The sequence below is a fragment of the Patella vulgata genome, chromosome 1 (genome assembly GCF_932274485.2).
Source record: "Patella vulgata chromosome 1, xgPatVulg1.2, whole genome shotgun sequence".
NCBI lineage: Eukaryota > Metazoa > Mollusca > Gastropoda > Patellidae > Patella > Patella vulgata.
In genome coordinates, this window is record NC_065879.2 from 53,004,882 (window position 1) to 53,023,850 (window position 18,969).

At 35.6% G+C, this 18,969-nt stretch overlaps 1 protein-coding gene across 5 annotated transcripts in view; it reads right to left on the bottom strand.

The window, feature by feature from the left end:
• LOC126830378 (chordin-like protein 2) overlaps positions 1 to 17,822 on the bottom strand; it is a 424,750-nt gene extending 406,928 nt beyond the window's left edge. For 3 of the 5 annotated variants that reach the window (XM_050560785.2, XM_050560779.2, XM_050560765.2), the window contains exon 1: positions 17,424 to 17,820. The gene's annotated coding sequence lies outside the window, so the exon portion shown is untranslated. Of the gene's footprint in view, positions 1 to 17,423 lie in introns of all 5 variants that reach the window. The other 2 variants (XM_050560793.2, XM_050560772.2) reach the window with 2 other exon arrangements.
• Between the last annotated feature and the right edge of the window lie 1,147 nt (positions 17,823 to 18,969).

Here is an 18,969-nt window from a genome sequence, read left to right on the forward strand (position 1 = left end):
TTAAGAGGCGATAAAATCTCTTTGTATTTGCAATTTCAAAATTAATTAAAACCAATATTAAATTCCGAAAATCGGTTTTTCTCTAAAACTCTTTTTTTTTAATGGGATCAAAATGGGGGCAAAGCACAGAGTCCGGGGTGGTATTGTGTCCAAATTGCATGGTTTTCGGACAATCGGTGCCGGTGTCACGGCTAAAGTCCACCTTTTTCCCCTCATGGAAGCCGTAAATTGACTTGAGGCCAGGGTCTTTGAAGTTGTACAGCTGCAGCCGGTGACCGATATTTATTTAACGGGGAATAAGTGATAATTCATATTATAGCAGTAAATAATTAAACATCAAAGGAGAAATTCGAATTTTGAAATATTCAAATACCAAACACTCGACCATGATCCAGGCTATCCTGAAATGTAATAATTTCGGTAATAGGAGACACATTCTCTAAGTCACGACCAATTGTGTATGTTTTCAAGCCCATTAATGTGGATTTTTCACTATTTTTCATTTTCAATTCAAAATGGCGTCCATCAGTTGACCTAAATCAAAATTCTACTGCCTACATTTTATGGGCTTTCCTGCAAGAATTTGGAAAATATAATCCCCTTGTCTGTAAGTAAAATATCAAAAAAGCCTTAGCGATATTTCACATTTCAAGATGGTGGCACTTCCGGTTTGGGCTACAAACTCCATTTTTTGTGTACGAATCAGTAGTGTCGTAACTAGTAAAGAAATACAATTTCAAGGCAATCGGACCTATATTTCGTCGGGTTTTTTTTAAACGTTGATCCTTAATTTCATTAAGGGGAGATAATACAGAAAATTTCTAATGACATTTTTCAAGTTGTATCGGTAAGATCTACTTACATACTGAATTTCATGAAAATCGTGCAACTATTAAAGAAGTTGTCAAGTTGATTTTAACTTCCGGTTCGAAATCACAGCGACGAATTTTTGAAATTCGAAAATCCGAAATAGCAGATTTAAAGTAAATGATTCAAGGTACTCAAAGAGTCTTTTTTTTAGTAAAAAAGTTCAAAAAGTCACAAAGTTACAGCAATGTAGGTCAAATGCATTCGTTCGTAAAATTCGGTGATTTCAGATGTGTAAAACGTTTTGAAAACATACCTATTCCAAAGCCACCACCCATTCTTTGGGAGGGTAGGTGAAAGTTTCAGAAAGATCCCACGGTTAGATTCTGAGATATAAGATTTGCAGGAAAAACACACAAAAAAAAATAATAATAATAATCTTAACAGAAACAATAAGCTTTCATAATTATGTAATACATATGAAAGCTTAATAATAATAATCTTAACAGAAACAATAAGCTTTCATATGTAATACATATGAAAGCTTAATAATCTTAACAGAAACAATAAGCTTTCATATGTAATACATATGAAAGCTTAATAATTTTAGTAATCTCAATAGGCTTTCAGACGAAAGTCTGAAAGCCTAATAATAATTTTAGTAAGAACAATAGTCTTTCAGACGAATAATAATAATTTTGGTAAAAACAATAGTCTTTCAGACAAAGTCTGAAAGCCTAATAAATAATAATAATTTTAGTAAAAACAACAGTCTTTCAGACAAAAGTCTGAAAGCCTAATAAATAACTAGATCTGCTAAGCTATCCAGAAATGTATTTATTTTTGAAATAAGAGACGTATTCTCCAAACTACGGCCTATTGTTTTCATTTCCATGGCCGTTATCGTCGATTTTTCACTTTTTCTCATATTCAGTTCAAAATGGTGACCATAAATTGACCTAAATCAAAATTCTAATCTGATAGATTTTTAGGCATTCCTTCAAGGATTCAGAAAATGTAACTCCCATGTCTGTAAGTAAAATACTGCAAAAGCCTTATGTATTTTTCACGTTTCAAGATGGTGGCACTTCCGGTTCAATAGGCAGACTTCATATTTTGTGTACGCATCAGTACTTTCTGATCTAGTATAGAAAAAAGATTTCAAGGCAATCGGATGAGTAAAATGTTTGGGGAGGGGGGGGGGGGTAGGTCAAAGTTTCAGAAAGATCCTACAGTTAGATTCTGGTATAAAAGATTTGCAGGAAAAACAACTCTCCATAGTTTGTTTGATAATATAAACACAGTCTACGCGTGTAGTGTCACATATTTGACTTCTGGTTACTATAAAAGGTGAAAGGTTACACCATGTTTATTGTTAATGACAGTTTGATATTCCATACAGCTCCCGTTTAACTATAGATTTAGGCATGTTTTTCTCCGTAACCGACATTCAGTCCGTCAGTCTAATACCAAAATAGCCAAGCTTTGTCTTTTTCTAATTGCCTCAAATTATGCAATTCATAAATTAAACTTTCCATGGAAATTTCCCTTAAATGTTTATGCCAGATAAAGGCTTTTGATATCTACTCTTCCCGTCAGTCCCCCTAAAAGAGTATCTTAGTTTTCCCGTTTCTGTGGAGTTTTAGGCTTAACTGATGTATCCCGTCGTTTATATCTTGGATTTGATTTAAGATAGTTATTAAATTTCCGGTAGTTAAATTAAAGTGAACTCAGGACTTTGTAATGCAGTGCTGAATTTTTATAATATTGAAATATTTTTATGCATGAAATTATATTATGTTGATGTAACCTTATTTTACGTTGACAGACTCTCTCTCTCTCTCCCTCTCTCTCTCTCCCCCTCTCCCTCTCTCTCTCTCCCCCCCCCCTCACACACACGCACACACGCACGCACGCGCGTTAGACAGGAAGCGCAGTGTGTCGGAACCGGTCTTAATGTCTTGTTATTCGAGTCAACAAACAAAATGGCGTCTGAAACGGATAATTTTTTCTCACGACAGAAGCTAAACTACAGTAAAATAAAAAGTTATTGACTAATTCGGCTGAAATTCGGTGTGAAGTCATTGCTAGTCCCCCCCCCCCCCGACCATGCCCTCAAAATTTCAAGTCTTTGCAATCACGGGAACTGTTAAAGGTGCGTTTGATCCCTCATTTCCCCAAGCGGAGATCAGTTAGAAAATAAATCAAGGAGAGATAATTTGGAAAATTTCTAATAACATCTTTCAAGTCGCATCGGTAAGATCTACTTACATACTAAATTAGAGTAATTTTCGGGATAAAAGCGTCTGAATAGGCCTCAAAAAGGAAAATACTACATTTTCAGCGTACAATAATCTATCACCTTTAGCATCGAATTTGTATCATTTGGATGACCTAACATCGTCCATTATTCGAGCTATCGAATGGCATTTTCGGGTTTTTTTATTGGGTGAAATCTGGCGTTTCAATCACTTTTTTCGCAAGATAACCATTTTTTTAAGTTTTACCTTTTTTTTCAAAATATCTGATATTTTTTCGACTACTTCCGGCTTTTGGATCATTGTAGGGATACTTTTAACAAGTTGTTTGGATACTTCACTTCCTGTACCAGAACTTTCGGAAAAATCCATTCAGCTGTTTTCAAAACAGAGAAAAATAGAAGTGCATTTTCAGTAATTTAAGGATTTTTCAACTTTGTTCCAAGATTGAGGCTCTTTTTGGACCACTTTTGTTATTTCAAAGCTTTTATTTTTGGACTCACGCCATAGTCCACCGATAGGACTATGAGTGAAAAAAGTTTAAGAAAAATCGTAGTTGTCGTGTTCGAGAAAATGGTGTCTCAAAATGCTCCAAAACGGAAAATACTAGATTATCGGGGTACCATAATTTATTTTCTAGCCATCTAAATCGTATCATTCAGATGTCATATGGTCGTCCATTCATGGGACTATTCAGCGACACTTTAGTTCTTTTGGTTCGCTAAGATCTGATGGAGAAATCAAGTTTTCGCAAGAGCGCTATTTTTTAAACCTTTTTTTTCATGTTTTAAATACTTCCGTTAAGGAGATTATTGTCGGGATAGTTTTAATAAAAGGTTTGGACAATTAAAAAGCCGCAGGGCTCTGTAATGACATATTACATTATCTGATCACATCAAATGCCCCTGAGAAATCCTATGTTCAAAAGTGCAAAAAATTCAAAAATGTCAAGATATCGAAAATTAAATTTCAATAATTCAATACATATTATACATCGTTAGAATCTAAATAAGGTCAGCTATCTGATTGTGTAACCTTTTTGTAAAAATCTGTTTACATAATAAAATAATAGAGCATTTTCCAAAATTTCACGATTTTTCAACTTTTTTTAGATTTTCAGTCCCTTTTTTATCCTATTTCAGACATTTCAAAGTCGTATTGAATGGCTTCATGTACAAGACTATCGAACGGACTCTCGGTAGAGAAAGTTAAAAATAATTTGTAGGTTAAGTTGTTGAGATAAGGGCGTCCAAAAACGCTCCAAATCAGAAAATACTTGATGTTCAGCGTGCCATATTTTACTGTCTGGTCATAGTATCCGTATGAATTGTGTATCATACGACAGCCCAATCATCGTGCCACCCAACGATACATTAATTTATTTAATCCGTTGAAACTGGACGGAGAAATCCCGTTTTTCCCAAAAGCACCCATTTTTGTGTTTTTATCAAAATATCGGGCATTATTTCGACTACTTCCGGTTAACGGATCGTTGTTGAAATTGCTTTATCCAACGGTCTGACTATATGGCTTTACGATACTGGAGTTTCAGAAAGATCGATTGATGCTTTAAAAAAAAATCAGGGTTGGAAAATGTGCAGAAAATTCGAAAAAAATTGAAAAATAAAGGGCGATAACTCTGGATTTAACTTATATTAATGGAATCGGAAGGACTTCAGGTATCCAAAAATGTAGGTCAAATTTGAAAATTTTGAAAAATAACAAAAATTGTCTAATAAACAACGTGTTTTCAACTTTCGAACGATAGAAGCCGGACGAATATTCGAAATTGAAAAATCCAAAATTGAACATTTAAAGTAAATGTTTCAAGGTGCCCCCCAAAAAAGGTCAAATAGTCACAAAGTTACAGCAATGTAGGTCAAATGCATTTGTTCGTAAAATTTGGTGATTTCGAATGCGTAAAACGTTTTCAAAATATATCTATTCCACGTTCGCACCCCACTTTTGGGGGGGGGGGGTAGGTCAAAGTTTCAGAAAGATCCTATGGTTAGATTCTGAGAAATAGGATTTGTGGAAAATACACACATAAAAAAAATAATAATAACTAGACCTGCAAGCAGCACTGAACCGGCTTTCAGGAATCAGACAGGAAGTGTGTCATACAATAGCCCATTCATCGAGCTACCAAACGATACTTTCGGTGTTTTGATCCGGTCACACCCGACGGTGAAATCACGATTTTTGCTATAGCACCGATTTTTACTGGGTTTTTTTTAATATCGACTATTTTTATGACTACGGTTTCATCGGTGCCACGTTACCCTAAACATATGTCACTTCCGGTACCAATGAAACCATTAAACAGGTTTCCACATAAGCATTGCACACATCAAATAAAATGGACGCCGAATCAACCAAATCCAGCAATATCAATTCATTTTATTCAATTAGTTTTATGAAATCAGAAATGGCATAAGGCATCACATGGTGAAAATTTTATGTAAATCGAATAATAATTGCCACTTTTATAGACCAAAAACCTTGAAAAGTGACTTGTAGAAAACCGTCTATTTCTCTGCAACCGTACAAGTTAGAAACCATTTTCTGTTATCTGTATGATCGTATGGGTTCAATCTATTTGTTGATTGGAATTAAATATCATAATCTTAAAAACATTACAAATCAGACTCATTTGAATAAAATATCTGTTTTGAAGGCTAAAAATACAGTTTTTGCTAAAATGACGTTACGTCCGGTGATAATGAAAATCTTAAATTACTTGTATGAAATTGTAAATGGCATTAGGTATCACACAGTGAAAATTTTATGAAAATCGAATAATAATTGACACTTTTATGGACGAAAAACCTTGAAAAGTGACCTGTTGAAAATCGCCTATTTCTGCGCAACTGAACAAGTTAGAAACAATTTTGTGAAATCTATATGACCTTATGAATTTTATTAATATGTGAATGTAAACCAAAAGTTAAAATTATTAATACATATTAAATAATTCTTGGTTGAAAAAAAAATATTGATTTTAATATACGTCCACATTCCAGCTTTGATTGATATGGTACTTTTTAAAATGAAGAGAATGAAATATGAAATGGCTGTAATATGATCAGAGGCAAAGAAGGCTAGGCGTCGGGTTTGTTTTGCCAAATTTACAGACAAAATACTAACAATAAAGTGGGTGTGACACTGCCCCAGGGGGTCGGGGCAAGTATCAAAATATATAGTAACTGTCTTCATAAGGAATAAATATGCAAAATTCCAAGATGATCCATTCAGAATTGCAGCCTGTAGACAATAAATACAAAAACTGGGCGTGGCTGTGCCCATGGGTGTTGGATATGGAAACAATATAAATAGGTACCATCCTGTTATTGAAATGGCAACATCAATAGTTGCCGTCCTTAGGGTATAAGGAATAAGTATACCAAGTTCCAAGATAATCCATTCAGAATTGTGGCCTTTGGGCGTTAAAGGCAAACATTTGGCGTTGCTCTGCCCCTGGGCGTCAGGGCATTCACCAAAATCAATAGTTGATGCCTTTAGGCTATAAGGAATACATATGCCAAATTCCAAGTTGATCCATTCAGAATTCCGGCATGTAAACGACAAAAATAAAAATTGGGCGTGGCTCTGCCCCTGGGGGTCGTGACATGCAGTTGTCGTCCTTAGGGTATAAGGAAAACATATCCCAAGTTGAAAGACAATCCATTAAGAATCGTGTCTTGTAGGCAATTCCCAGAGACACAAAGAAAAAATGGGTGTGGCTCTGCCCCTGGGGGTTGGGCAATCACCAAAAAAATAGAGGTCAGCCTAAGGGTATAACGTAGAAGTTTAAAAAAAAGTTTTCAAGATGATCGATTAAGCATTGCATGCTATAAGTGACATACAGACACACAAAAAGAAAATGGGTGTGGCTCTGTCCCTGGGGGCTGGGCATTCACCACAAACAATAGGGATGTTCCTTGGGATAGAAGGAGTAAGTATGCAAAGTTTCAAGGTGATACATTACGAAATGCGGTCTGTAGATGACATACAATGAATACAAGAAATGGGCGTGGCTCTGCTACTGGGGGTCGGGCATGCACCAAATACAATAGGGATCATCCTGAGGGTATAAGGAATTCATGTGAAATTTTTTCAAGACGATCGATTAAGAATTGTGGCCTGTAGGCGACACACAAAAAGAAAATGGGCGTGGCTCTGCCACTGGGGGTTGGGCAGGCACCCCAAACGATAGAGATGTTCCTTAGGGTACAAAGAATAAGTATGCAAAGTTTTGAGATGACGCGTTAAGAAATGCGGCCTGTAGACGACAAACAAACAAATACAAGAAATGGGCGTGGCTCTGCCCCTGGGGATCGGGCATGCACCAAAAACAATAAGGATCATCCTTAAGGTATAAGGATTAAGTATGTAAAGATTCAAGATGATAACTTAAGAATTGTGGCCTGAAGGCGGCACACAGACACACAAAAAGAAAATGGGCGTGGCTCTGTTCCTGGGGGTTGGGCATGCACCCCAAATGATAGGGATGTTCCTTAGGGTACAAAGAATAAGTATGCAAAGTTTCAATATGATACGTTAAGAAATGCGGCCTTTAGATGGCAAACAAAGAAATACAAAAAATGGGCGTGGCTCTGCCCCTTGGGGTCGGGCATGCACCAAAAGCAATAGGGATCATCCTTAGGGTATAAAGAATACGTATGTAATGTTTGAAGATGATAACTTAAGTAAGAATTGTGGCCTGTAGGCGACACACAGATACAAAAAGTTTTGAGATGACGCGTTAAGAAATGCGGCCTGTAGACGACAAACAAACAAATACAAGAAATGGGCGTGGCTCTGCCCCTGGGGGTCGGGCATGCACTCCAAACGATAGGGATGTTCCTTAGGGTACAAAGAATAAGTATGCAAAGTTTCAATATGATAAGTTAAGAAATGCGGCCTGTAGATGACAAACAAAGAAATACAAAAATTGGGCGTGGCTCTGCCCCTGGGGGTCCGGCATGCACCAAAAACAATAGGGATCATCCTTAGGGTATAAGGAATAAGTATGTAAAGTTTCAAGATTATCACTTAAGAATTGTGGCCTGTAGGCGACACACAGTCACACACACACACCCACACACACCCACACACACCCATACACACACACACACACACACACACACACACAGGGGCGACGGCAATATACGTCCACATTATGAATGTGGACGTATAAAAATGCATTTTTTTGACAAAATGGCGTCACTTCCGTTATCAATTTTAAATTGTAATCAATTTGACATGATGCATACTTGCTTTTTGAATCAAATGGTGTCACTTTTGTGAAAATCCAATAATAATTGACTATTTTACAGGCAAAAGAACGAAAACAGTGACTTATGCAAAATTGCCCATTTCTAGGTAACTGCTTATATTACAAACTAATTTTAACATACATTTTCTTCGTATGGATTATAGCTACAAGTTTATAAAAGTTACGTAGAAATATTTTAAAATCTTAAAAGCCTGAATGGGTTGTAAATAGGTCAATTTTACACCTTTTTTCACCTCTTAATCGAATTTGCTCGAAAATGAAATCCAAATTAAAAAAACCGATCCCAACATTTTGTGCGCCTTTAAAGGGCACACTCTTTTAGTTATATCAGTTTTTTAAAAAAAATAATATTTGCTTTCGAAAAATGGTACCTAACTATCAAAATTGTAGTTTTTGGTAAAATTAAGCCACTTCCGGTGCCGACAGATATCTTTATCGGTAACAAAAAAAAATGACAATTGAGACAACGGAGTATATGAACTTTGTTTTATACAAATCGAGCAAAAAATAATTAATCTAGGACTGAAAAACTGAATTAGCCAATGGCGGCCAAGTAAAATTACTGAGACAAAAAATATTCACATTTTTGCCCACATGGTTTCCCGATAGACAATTGAACCCCAGATCGATATCTGTTTTCGATCATAGAGAAATAGGCCCCCGCGGTAAATAATAATAATAATAATTTTAGTAATCTCAATAGGCTTTCAGACGAAAGTCTGAAAGCTTAATAATCTTAACAGAAACAATAAGCTTTCATATAAGTCTGAAAGCCTAATAATAATAATAATAATAATAATACTAATAATAATTTTAGTAAAAACAATAGTCTTTCAGACAAAAGTCTGCAAGCCTAATAATAATAATATTAGTAAAAACAATAGTTTTTCAGACAAAAGTCTGAAAGCCTAATAATAATTGATTTATATAGCGCCAGCAATCCAACTCAGCGAGCTGCTATCGGTCGCTTTACATAAGTACAAGTAATATAAAATTACAACAATCACAACACATTAATCCATAATAAAAGACATAAACAACAAACGGAGAACATTATTTAGTACACATGGTAAAAGCCTGATACAAACACAGCTAGAACTTGTGGACCCCCGAACTAAGACTTTGTATGAAGTTCAATTTTTAAATACACAAAATATTTGTTGACGGTACACTTTACTTGTGTTAATTATACATAAGTTTGTGTTAATTCATGAAAAAGAACATAAGTTTGTGTTAATGTAATGCAAAACAACACAAGTTCATGTAGAATAATTTTCACACAAGTACTTGTGTTGACATCCAACACAAGAATTTTGCAGTGCTTAAACTGGTTCCAACAATAGGAGACTCGTTGTCGGAAGCTACTGGTTTTCCTGATTCCATGCAGAAGCCATACAATATTTCGCAATGTTATTTATACCTCCACATTTTCTACGTGTAATAGGCCTTTTATTTACAGTAGATGGCTTAGACTGATTAACTTGACGTACGTCTTGAAGACTTCCACCAAGATTCGGGCGATATTTCTGATTTGGATAACATTGATTGTGATGATAATTACGGACAACACCATGGATTGTCGGTTCAAGTGACTGATGAACCACTCTTGAAACATGAACAACTTGGTCGAAATTTTCAGGTACCTGTTGCAATACTGGGTGGCGAGTCTTTGGTAACAAACCACGTAAATATTGGCCTACACAAATTGTTTCGTTATCAGTTGTATTTAGGCGACTGCACATGCTCTCTATATCACTAATCTAGTTTCTAATAACCAAGTTGGCTGACGTGTAGGAAAATAGTTCTCAAATCTGTTAAGGAAGAATCTTTGTTAGAATCGTGCATTTTGGGTTAAAAGCATGAAACTTGGCATATAGATGGCATCAACCCTACTGATTATTTTGGGATGTGGATCCACCTCAGCAGCTCCCCCTGGTGGTCGTTACGGCCATCTTTTCCAAAATGGCCGCCTATTCATTGATATACATATAACAAGCGGTGTGACAATAAGACATTTTTTTATAAATCATTTCAGGCCAGCAATTTCCAGATGCAAAATTGCTAGCTGAACACGATTTTTGAAAAAAGATTTATCTATGACGTCATTTTCGTTTGGGGTTTGCCTGATTTCAAAAATGGCCGCCAAAATTTGAAGAAAAATGAATTTCCAGATAGGATGGGTGATTATCACGCAATGTATGCCTTGTAATATATCAAATATAAGGTTTTTGTTGTAATTGAACTGAAAAATAATCTCTAAAACTAGTTTCCCCAAATCCAAGATGGCGGAAATTCAAAATGGCGGCCAAAATATACCCAAAATGGTGGATTGATCAGATTAAAATCATTTCACTGTTTGATTTGGTTTGTAATATATAATTTAAAGGGTTTACATTGTCACTGAACTTAAAATTAATCTAAATAAAAAAATAGTTTCCAAAATCCAAGATGGCGGAAATTCAAAATGGCAACCAACATTTATCTAAAATGGCCGATTTGTCGGATAAAAGTGATTTCACTCTTTGATATGGTTCGTAATTTGTAATATAAAGAGTTTTCAAAGTCATTGAACTTAAAATCAAACTAAAATAAAAAAAGAGTTTCCAAAATCTAAGATGGCGGAAATTCAAAATGGCGGCCAGAATTTGCCAATAATGATCAAATTTTAGGATAATCGTCAATTTTCTGTTTGATATGGCTTGTAATATGTCCTCTATTAAGTTTTCAGAGTCACTGAATTCGATAATTGTAGATGATTGTTTCAGAAAAAAGAGACAATCGTCAATCTTTCTATTGGATTGGTTTATAATAGCAAAGTGTAATAGCTTTTTGAGGGCAGTAACTTTTGTGGTAGAGTCTAGATGTGGTATCCACAGGTAATTTTCGTCAGTGACGTATTTCACAACAAGTTCTACATGTAGAACAACACATTAGAAAAGAGGAAATCGTGGGGGTGACTTTTTTTGGGATACCTATACTATGCATTTCAAATTATTTTTGTGATGATTATATTTAAACTTAGAACTTGGTGTGCGATACATTACAGACGAAAATGGATACCATATTTAGACTATACGACAAAGGTTGCCGGACTTTGATGATTCATTTTACACTTTTCAATGGTTCAGAATACTTATGGCCGGAAACCGTTTGTGGTATAGTCTAAATATGGTATCCACTATCCACAGATCATTTTCGTCTCTAATGTATTGCACACAATAAGTTCTAAGTTTAAAAATAATCATCACGAAAATAATTTGAAATGCATTTACGACTAGTATAGGTATCCCAAAAGACATCCCCCACGATTTCGTCTTTTCTAATGTGTTATTCTTACATGTAGAACTTGTTGTGAAATACGTCACTGAAGAAAATTACCTGTGGATACCACATCTAGACTCTACCACAAAAGTTACTGGACACAGAGTCTTCCGATGCAAAAACGGATCACATTACCATTTCTGAACGAAGAGGAGAACTTAAATTCTTTACAACTGCAAATACCATAAATGATTCTCACTCCGGTAAAATGGTGCAAAGACAAAGGAGATGAAATTAAAATGCCTCAGTTGGCCCCGTTGTATTGTTATGGGGTGGGGATGGAGGGTCGGAATAACCAGATATTTTATCCAAAGAATGTGTCAATTCTTAACATTATCATTAGCATCATTTGTTTTAATGCATAAAACAATTAAACTACATTTATTGTGTCTTAAGGTTAAATTCTTTGAAATTCTAATTAGCTGACTGGTAAGTTCTGCACATGGTTAATTGACTGACGGGTAGATTCCTGAGTCCAGTCAATTTCAGTTGCCCTCGAAAAACTATTACACTTTGCTATTATAAACCAATCCAATAGAAAGATTGATGATTGCCCCTTTTTTCTGAAACAATCATCTACAATTATCAAATTCACTGACTCTGAAAACTTAATAGAGGACATATTACAAGGCATATCAAACAGATAATTCACGATTATCCTAAAATTTGATCATTATTGGCAAATTCTGGCCGCCATTTTGAATTTCCGCCATCTTAGATTTTGGAAACTCTTTTTTATTTTAGTTTGATTTTAAGTTCAATGACTTTGAAAACTCTTTATATTACATATTACAAACCATATCAAAGGGTGAAATGACTTTTATCCGACAAATCGGCCATTTTAGATAAATGTTGGTTGCCATTTTGAATTTCCGCCATCTTGGATTTTGGAAACTATTTTTTTATTTAGATTAATTTTAAGTTCAGTGACAATGTAAACCCTTTAAATTATATATTACAAACCAAATCAAACAGTGAAATGACTTTAATCTGATCAATCCGCCATTTTGGGTATATTTTGGCCGCCATTTTGAATTTCCGCCATCTTGGATTTGGCGAAACTAGTTTTAGAGGTTATTTTTCAGTTCAATTACAACAAAAACCATATATTTGATATATTACAAGGCATACATTGCGTGATAATCACCCATCCTATCTGGAAATTCATTTTTCTTCAAATTTTGGCGGCCATTTTTGAAATCAGGCAAACCCCAAACGAAAATAACGTCATAGATAAATCTTTTTTCAAAAATCGTGTTCAGCTAGCAATTTTGCCTCTGGAAATTGCTGGCCTGAAATGATTTGTAAAAAAATGTCTTATTGTGACACCCCTTGTTATATGTATATCAATGAATCGGCGGCCATTTTGGAAAAGATGGCCGTAACGACCACCAGGGTGAGCTGCTGAGGTGGATCCACATCCTAAAATAATCAGCAGGGTTGATGAAATCTATGTGCCAAGTTTCATGCTTTTAACCCAAAGTGCACGATTTTTTGCTTAACCGCCCCACTATTAGGCCTGAAATGTTATCTAAATTATTAATTAGACATTAATTAAAATATCTAGACCATAATACCATAATCAACTCTCGATGGCATCGCTAGCCTGCGATGTTTATTGGATTACGTTCCATTCATAATTAAATCAAAAAATGGATAATCGAGACTATGTTTTTTATCCTACCGACTTTAGTATTGATGATCGAGGCTAGCCCCAATATTCAATTGCTAAAATCTCGGTTCATAGTGGATTAATTTGACTGGAATTTTCAGCAAATTGCCTTTAAATTATCTAGCTATTAACTATTATAGTGAGAACTGCCAGCTCTTTAACTAATCTCACATAATGTATCTTTAAACATAAGAACATTGCTTGACCAATCTGATCACCCCCGCATTCTGTGCACTTGAGCCCAAGCTTGAAATTTCTCTAATTGTCTGTGGTAGGAGCCCAGAAAATGGCAGAATGATAGTCATTCTATCTCATTAAATGATTCCTCAAAAACACATTTTAAAGTCTTAAGCGGGGCCTATGTCGACTTTGTAACTGGGATCAACTGCTTTCGATATGTCGATCATGTTAGCAACTGAGGGCAACCGAGAGCAACTGGGAGCATCAGAATTCGGAGAGCCCATGTCGACTCGGACCTGATAGTGATTACACTTAACACGTGATTGTTAATTTATTCATCATGTGGTCAACAAAATGGCGAATACCTTAGAAGAAGTCCCCCAAAGGCATGGTTGGTTTTTCCATAGTTCTATTACTATACATTATTGTCGGCATCATCGACATTTGAAAAGTTGTTGCCTTCGTTCGCTTCCATTTTACCTATTTATAAAATCACGTGACAAATGTCTCTTATCATGTTATGTTATTTCCATGAAAACGAGTTGACGCCAGTTTCTCTCAGTTGTAAGGTCCACATAAGCCCTGCTTTCGGAATACGAATCTAGGCATCTCCATCACGTGTGGCATGAGTTGTTATCCAAACACACGCCGGGGAGCGGGGGAGCGGGGGAGGGGGGGGGGTCTGTTCTTAAACCAGCAAGCTGACTAGATACGATATTTCACTCCACCAAAATCCCGCTTACCATAGTAACAGGTCACGTGACCCAGCATATATCATGTAATCGTGTGACAGGGATAACCTGTCATAGAGATACCATAAGGGGGTGCAAATAAGTAGTGATTTTCCACAATATAAATGTTACTCCTCCTTACAGAGCATAATACTGATCAAAGCACTGATTAGATTAACACGGTGTGTAAAATAAACGACACGAATTTGTAATCTAATTTGTATTATATTGTAGACTTTAACGGTAATTACAACATAACACCAAATCCGCTCACTGGTGGCATTACGCTTCCCATGTACGTCAATGTGAAGGTACATTCATTTCTCTGGCCTCTTCATCCTCAAAGTTTATGTCGGTCGAAACCGTTTTCGATCTACTACACTCAATGTTTCGATATTTTCTGCAGGTACAATATTGGTCAATTTCTTGATGGTGAACCATTTCCTCTAAACGCCTTCAGAAATTTATTTGCAAAGACTTTACTTTCCCGCTCCACGTTGTTCGCGACATTTTAACAGATCGTGCAACTGACAAACGACTCAAGTGTTTCAGAACAATAGTTGGGACACTTGCCTCTTACGGCAAGGGCGGATAATTCAGTGAATAGTATTTATAAGGGAAGCAAACTGACCCTTCCAATCGGGCTACCTGGTCTGTAAACCAGGAAGCCCGGTTAGAAGAGCCAGTTCGCATTTTATATAAACACAGTTCAAGACGGTTAAACGGGTTAGCCCGGTTTTCTTACAAGGACTGACCTTTTCATGTAAACACCATATCGGGATAACCCTTCACTTTTAGCTGAAATGGGGCAAAATAGCTCAGACTGTATAAACAGTAGAGTTAGCAGGCTCAGGTATCAGGACTGATCCATTTTTCAGGGATAGCCAGATCCATTAAACCAGGCCCTACACGTTATTTGGTGTATAATGTATAATATCACGAGTTTTATAACGCACCAGGTAAAGAATTTTATCTCTGATAAAACTGTTTTCATTTTATTAGTCCGAGGTAGAATCAAATGTAAATAAAGATAAATTAACTGCTATAATTAGGGTAAGAATCTAATAGTCTGTTTCAGACGAGATCTTGTTTTTCTTTTATGTGTTTAGATTTCGAGCCAGACTGACGGACGAGAGCTCATGAGTCAAATTAATCATTAAACTAGCATTATATATCTCTTTACATTTAACTCGATAGTACCTAAATAAACATTACCCTAGTCTATTAATGATTAACATTCTCGATATAACTGACAGTGCTCAACTCAATGCACAGAAAAAGGGGACAGTGTCAGTCTCAATATTACACTAATAAACTGAATATGACCAAGACAACATTTATAATTCGGGCATGTGGCACCGGCCAGACATGTCTCGATATGATACACCAGAGTTTATGCTCCTTAAAAAACATTTAATTAGACCTCCACATGTACGTCAGAAAAAATGGTTTGCTGTTCGAGACATAATTATTATGTCACAAATCGTAAATCTCAAACTTGTCTTTTTGAATATGACAGTTTCGGACTGCCCAGTTGTAAATGGGTGACTTTAGGGTAATTAAATGCAATGAAAGATTGATTTTGAACCAACATATTTTACGCTTGTATGTTGTATGTTTATATCTGCTTATGTCGATGTCAAATGATTATTTAACTCTATATTTTCGTTCTAATCTAAATCATAATATAGACTAATCGATACTTTTTATATTAAAAAAAATCTGATGTGTCTAAAAAAAAATTATTATTATTACTACGGCATATAACGTGTTCAGGGGCATTTTACAAAGTGACAATGTAATCATAAAAAAAAACATAAACACCCCCGCCCCCCCAAGATTATGGACATGTTAGTTAAAACCTTGTTTTAATAATTGTGTAAGTTGTTTTTTTAAAAGAATATAGAGATGTGCAACATCTTAAACTAAATGGTAGATTATTCCATAAAACAGGCTTGAAACTAAAAAGAGCGCTGACCATAAGAGACTAGTTGAACAGTTTTGACTTTAAAATGAATTTATCTGATGTACCTAATGTTCGACCAGGTGTATAAAGCTCTAAAAGATTTAAACATTTAAAAGTAAGTAGTAAAATCAGTTCGACATTTAACAGGTAACCAGTGTAAATTATATAAAACAGGAGTTATGTAGTCACATTTCTTAGTTAAAGTAACAAGTCTAGCTGCAGTATTCTGTACTTTCTGTAATTTATCTATAGGCTTTAAACGTAAACCAACTAAAAGTGAGATAAAGTTATCTAAACGAGAAGTGGCCAGAGAATTAACAAGTGACTTTTATTAATCTTATATCCTGATGCATTTTCATATTCGATGCTCATTACAGATTAATCTATCCTCAAGACGGGTGTATCTAATTTTCTGAATACCATATTATATTATTGATAGAATATGAATATCAAATAATATAATATAATATAAAAAAACAATTGCTAAACCTACGTAGGCCTACCAGGAAATCTGCTATAAAGTGTAATTACTTTCATTATGAAATAATGGAATAATCGAATAACTTTGTGGTATAATCAAATAACATCATGGAATAATCAAATAACCAAAGGAATAATCAAATAACTTCACATGATAATCAAATAACTTTATGTGATTATCACACGACAGCATTGTGGAATAATCGAATAGCTTCATAGAATAATCGAATAACATCATTGGCTAATCAAATAATTCAATTATAGAACAACACTAGTTAAATAACTTTCAGGAATAATAAAAAATCACCAATCATGGAAAATCCAATAACTTCATAGTGGAAAGATATTGTCAAGATGGAGTAATCAAAAATATTAATAGAAAGATAACATATATTCATGAAAGATGACACTTCCTTGTACAATAAAAATAGATTTCTGATAAACGTAATGCAATTTTTTTTTTTAAAAAAGCCTTATATAAATATTGTAAGCCACTCCTGCCCACCAGAAAAACATACGTGTACAAATTATATGGGGGTAAAATTGTCTATCAAAGATAAAATTAAGGGTTTTAAAGATGAATTAATATTGGCCTGGGTATTATCGTGAATTTCAAAATGCTGTATTGAGAATAGAAAGTCCAATATTCTGTAATAATATGGATCATAATCATTCATAATCATTTCAAAATTATAAACTCAAAACTTACCTGTTATTACAGAGACGTTTAGTCCCCTGATTGTCTAATTAATTAGTCTCCTTACATTGTTACACCTGGTCTGGGAGTAATTCTTCAAATTGACTATTCTTAAAGGAACGTTTAGTTTCCATTAACAGCTGTCGTTTGTGTTATAATATTCGGTACCACAGGTTGTTTTTTTTTAGCAACCACTGCATTGGTCGAATCCCCTTTCTAAATTATTACCAGTATAATATAGTAATCTACTTGTGTAGAAATAAACTGTGTAAAAGCATTGTGTAGAACGACAGATTGAATGAGAGTGTGGGTATGGTAAACTGTGGATATGTTGAAAGGAGATATAGAGACGGGGAGGCGAGACAGGACTCGAGTCAATTAACTAACAAGATAGAGAAATGATTTGATGTAGTCGGGTGAGTGGTGAGGTGTTTTACTGGCTACTAACAGCTCCACTAGGCGGCTTGACTAGCCCTCAAGGCTCCATGGCGACATGACATGGGCAGGGGGTGCGAGATTTACAAATGTGGAGCCACGTGGTACACATTAAACACTGTAGAGTCCACTCGGACCTGGTAAAGGTCGGTTAGTACGTCTTACGTCTTGTCATATTATCACGCCATGACAAATAAAAAAAATCGCTAACGGGCTCTTCAGTGAGCAAACATGAAGGTTAAGTAACTCGTTATTAGTACTGAGTGGAGCTTAAATTGTGAATAGCGTCATCTCTTCAGTCCGCTACGCCAACTTTCTACTGCCGTAAGCAATAGACTGGTGGGCACACGGGTCTGATGAATGTTAGGTTTGTGTGTGTGTGTGAGGGGGGGGGGGGTACAAAAATAAAATATACCGCAAATGCGTTTTCATACTATTCCAGGCCGTGAGTATAACAACTTGACAGGTATCCCATTAGGGCCTTGTTTGTGTTGTCTTGCAGCCGAAATCCCACCTTATACCCACCTGGATTTTGTAGGAGAGTGCCGAAATTGAAATGACGAAAACACTCTCGTTTAGAATCCAAGAAGTCTCGGCCTACGAAGCCGGTCGCAAGTGATCACGAGAAAATTTTGGAACTTAGAGATGGTCCCAAGGGCTATTCCAGCCCATGAGTACTGACTGGTCCAATATAGCTTTACTTAAGTTGCTGACCTGAATCCCAATCAATCAGACTAGTGTAGTTGCATTCATCGAACACCAGAAATTTAACTTTCATCGGACACCAGAAATTTTACTTCCTGACACATTGACGAAACAAATAATGAGTATAACAAAGCCCGGAGTACAACAACTTCAAAGTGATCCAATATTGCCTTATTTATAATTTTTTTCAATAGAAATCCCACTCTTTGACGACCTGAATTCCAGTCAACAAATCAATCAATCAGGCTGTTGAAGGTGCAATCACCGGACACCAGAAATACAAATGTATATGATGCGCGAAAAACACTGTTTATAGTCAACGTTTATTTCACTGATTTCAATGCTTTAGATTTAATCCATCACGCTTCCCGAGCAGTTGATGAAACAAATAATGACCGATGCCCGAAAAATGCCACGC